We start from the raw sequence: 4,816 nt of genomic DNA, 5'->3' as shown, positions 1-4,816 counted from the left end.
ACAAACGCGCGTGTAATAGAATGTTGCAGCAGTCGTTGTGCGCGGGAGATGAAGATTTCCGATTGTCATCGGCCGTATCCGATTTCGTACGTGTCCGATTGGCCGGTCACATAGAAAGCGGCGGAGGACGAGCTCGAGTATGCCTTTTAGGCGTAGGTAGTTTTTTTGTTTTATTTTATTCTTTCCGTCCACGTCCGTTCCCTTTAAAAAATTTTAATTAAAAACTAATCATTTCGAAGAGGAAAAAAACGAAGCTATAGCTTATACACACGTAACGATATAAATTGAAAGAAAAAAAAGATACTCTATATTCCATAATAGTTATATATATATACATACACTTACAACTGGAGTCTAATAAAAAAAAACCAAAGGTGTGAATGGATAAAATGTGTGCGAAACGCCTTGGATAGCCGCCGAAGACTTTTGACCCACTTATATTTTATTCACGCCGAGTGTCATATTCTATTATTGTAATATTATATCTCAACAAATACACTTCACTGTAGCTTAGTGTAATAGACCGGCGCAACATAAAAATAAAAAAATAATTATCTATTAAATATGTGATTTTAATACTAAAAAATTAATTAATTCAAAATGTATTTTCTTAATTCTGAAATATCAGTAGAGTATTATTTTAATGTAATTTAAGCTTCTGGCTGACTAATTCAATTTTGATTACATTTATTTACTGATTATATGATTTGTTGTTGCATATTATATAATTACTAATATTTTAACCTATTACAATTAATAATTATTAAATATTGGAAATATAATTTTATTTGATATCATAAATTTTATGACTAAATTTTTAATTTTGTTTAGTGTTTTTTTACACCAAGTTGCGGTAAAATGTTATTGTAAAGACATTAAATATTTGTATTAGCTCAAAAGTCAATAACTGAGTATAAACTAGAGATATCACTTTTAAGCTAGATGTTTGTTACTTAGATGATTTATTAATTCATCGTATTTTCTGTAGTGTGCACACTAATCCACTCATATGTAACAGAACCTACACAAATAACCGATTTCAGCTGAATGAACACTATGGAATGTATATAGTAACATAATTTATGATATACATGTTACAAGACATATTACCTATATGACAATGACACGCCATCACAATATCATGCGTAATTACAGTGTATTTCAACGCCTTTTGGCATTTGGTAAACTTCCCAATAGTTAGGTTATCTTTCATTGTTGCCACCTCGATCAATTGTTAAAGAAGGACGCGCGGAGTGATAATTCCGCTGCATCACGATTATTCGGAAAAAATATTTTTCAACAATATATTTTCACCTGTTAAAAAAGTTACATTATTTCCTTATTTATTGATACTAAATAATTACTAACGAAACTTACGAAACTAAAAAAAAATACTAAACGTAGGTGGTATACGAACAAGTCTATTTATTTATAAATGGCTAAACTCCACGAAAAATTGTAGGTTAACGCCGTTGAACATTTTAATTAGCGCATTCTGGTTCGTATATCCTATATATAGTATATAATAGTATACGTGCTCTACTATTTTTTACTTAAGATTTGCGAATAATGGCACTGGTTTTTATGTAGATATTATACGTGCGTCCGCCTTCTTGCGTGATGAAAAACAATAACGGTAATTAGTTTAAAAATTGTCAGTATAGGGCATAGGCTAAACAGTAAACAATAATCGTCGTATTTAATTATTTAAATAAAATAATAAAAATCGCACACTAGAAACTTTGGCCATATTATAGACTATATAGTACATTATACGTGTCATACGTGTATATTATAGCCTATAGGTTTATCATATAAAGCGATTTTTAGACCAAAATAAGAGTTTGTGGTTCATAGGTAGGTTGGTACGCAAAACAATAATATACCTACAAATATAACAGATATACGTACATTATATCGTAAAGGTATTATTTTTTTAAAATACCTACTAGAACGGAACGCATGCATCACATTTATTATTTATACATATACTCAATTTGATATCGGTACACTATATTATAATTTATAATTCTATACAACTTGTATAAAAATGTATAGTATGTACATCGTCGATCGATGTATCATCAGTGACATCATACATTGCAGGCTATAGCACTATAAATACGATACCTAACGCGTAGTACCTATACTGTCATGACTTCAATAATTCATGCTCTATTCTATTATATTTCTAAATTAATGGGTATAAACGTTTTCGTACGAATCGGAAGACGAATGCGTATTATGTTACAAGTAAATATTTTTTAAATGCCTGTTGACAAAGTGATTTTTTTTTCATAGAAATAAATAATGCTTATCGGTAATTTTTAGTGACTTATATTAATAAGTAGGGCCCAGATTTTAATGCAAAGTGCACAATTTTGTGGTTGATCTTAGACAATGCTTTCCAAGTACACAATTCACTTCATGCAACGAGTGTTTCAAAGCTAAAAAATTTAATTTGAATTTTTAGCTTTATTGAGTCATTTTGTTGGTTTTTAATGCATATTTGTTCAATATACTATACAAATTCTACCAGATTATAGAATATCTTTGGTGTTTGAACATATTAAACAATATATTATTGCGTGTATATTGAATCAATATATTCAATGTAATTCTCAACATTTAGTTAGTAAAATAGACTTAAATAGAAATTTAATTTTACAAAAATATTAATGTATATTTTAATATGTTTACCATTCTAATCAAATAATATTGCCCCAAAACATATGCGTGTCAACACTATAACAGCATCAAGTTAGTTTTTAATATTTTCAGATTTTTTTTTAATAGATAATTAATAATTATACCTTATTTATAAATTCTAAATTAAAATACCAAATCGTATAAAAAAAATATCGCATTTTTAAGGTTATTTTTGTAATGAAATACATTTTTAAAGAGCATTTATGGCTATTTTTAGAGCATATTTGTATGGTTTTAAGTGCATTTAAATCCGAGCCCTATAATAATAAGCTTTAAAAATAACACAGACAATAATCACAATATTACATGTAAATAAAATAATTAAGATGTATAATATTATTTTATAATTTACTTAGGTATAAGATTTACCATATTTATTAATTTCAGAATAATACAGTTAAAGAATTTGAAGACAATTTGTCACTCTCTAGTAATGAAATGTTAAATAATATGACATTCAAAACATGGGCACCATCAATATTATTATAATGCGAAGAATTGGTTGAAGATGTTGATCATGAAAATGCACATTATATACCCACCGTGATCCCTTTCATTTTAAAGTCATTAGAATTATTACCCTTATGGTCAAACGTTATGTGTAAAGCGTTTAAGTTTCCTGTAAAACTTGCAAGTAGTAGTGCACCCGAAGCTAGTTTTAATAATGTTGAACATAGAATATTTAAAGAGTTACCATGTCGAGTAGACGATTTTGTTCAAAGTCATTATTAGATTCTTTAGACGAAGCAATGATTTTATATGAAGCTAATGAATTAGAATCTGATAAAATCCAATGCAATACAGAGGAAAATATAGACGGTCTGATGAAAGAAAATAATGAAAAATCTGAGTTTTTATAGTACATAATAAGTTTTTTTTAAATTTTGGGAAAAAATTTTTTAATTTGTAAAAATTATGGTTTTAATATATTATATTATAATATGATAAATGTTTATCAATTGAATTTGACTAAGTCCGCAAAATGACAACATTTTACTACCATGTCAACTGTTTTTATTTTTTATTTGCTAAAATACTGGTTGTACGCAAAATCACTCAAATTATCCGCAAAATAATTTGTATAACAAAATTCAAAAAATCGCAAATGTACATGCTGTTGAATTGGAGCTAAACAAATGGGCTTGAAGCATCACATCGAGAATTTAATAGACAGTTTAATATATGCCATACCAATTGTTTTACTAAAATCAACAATTTGATAGTAATTCAAGAGGAAAAGTTTTTAAAGGTATGTAGTATTAAAAATATTTTTAAACATATTATAAGAAGATATATTTTAAAAAATATAATGAGTTTAAAGTTGACAAAACATATAAGAATCTTCTATATACGTACATATAGCCATTTAGGAGACCACCTATTTACTCATCAACGCCCAGCCCCCCCCGGAAAATGTAACCTCACCGCAAGATAACAAACCGCATGGAAAAATTGGGATTGCGATCACCAGCCAGTCATTTACAACCAGCCAAAGACCAAAAACCCCCACCCCCACATCGTCATCATCAATTCCCACCCCAATAAACCCTAAGGACCAATCCCAAAAATCCCTGTCACCCATCTCTAGTCCTGGGAAAACAACGTTTAACAACAAAAAACAGTTTGTAGACGACAATTTAAGCAAAAAAAATAAATCACAAATCTTTACAAACTACGTATTTAGAGAATTACTACTCCCTAGTTAACCAAATATTTTTAAAATACTAAAAATTAAATAAAAATTAAAATAATATAATATTTGTACTGTTACCTATATGTTACAATAACTATCTATGTAGACTATAGTACACATAAATGTATTTTTGTAAGACATAACATTTTGCAGTATTAATTTATACGAAGAAAGGATTTTTTATAGTCTAACAATTAATATAATACCGATAATAATTAAAATTGTTATAAATTTTAAGTTTTGATTGAAATTCATTATTTTAAATGGAAAAAATATTTGACAGGCTTTTTGCCAAAAATGGAAAATTTTAATAGAAATGTTAGACGTACACGAATTATATAGTAGATAATCTATATAATTTACTGAATTACAATATAAAATAGAGTATAATAGATAATATTTGTATCTGCATTT

This window comes from Rhopalosiphum padi, chromosome 2 (assembly GCF_020882245.1).
Source record: "Rhopalosiphum padi isolate XX-2018 chromosome 2, ASM2088224v1, whole genome shotgun sequence".
In the NCBI taxonomy this organism is placed as follows: domain Eukaryota; kingdom Metazoa; phylum Arthropoda; class Insecta; order Hemiptera; family Aphididae; genus Rhopalosiphum; species Rhopalosiphum padi.
Note: the sequence above shows the minus strand (reverse complement) of the source record.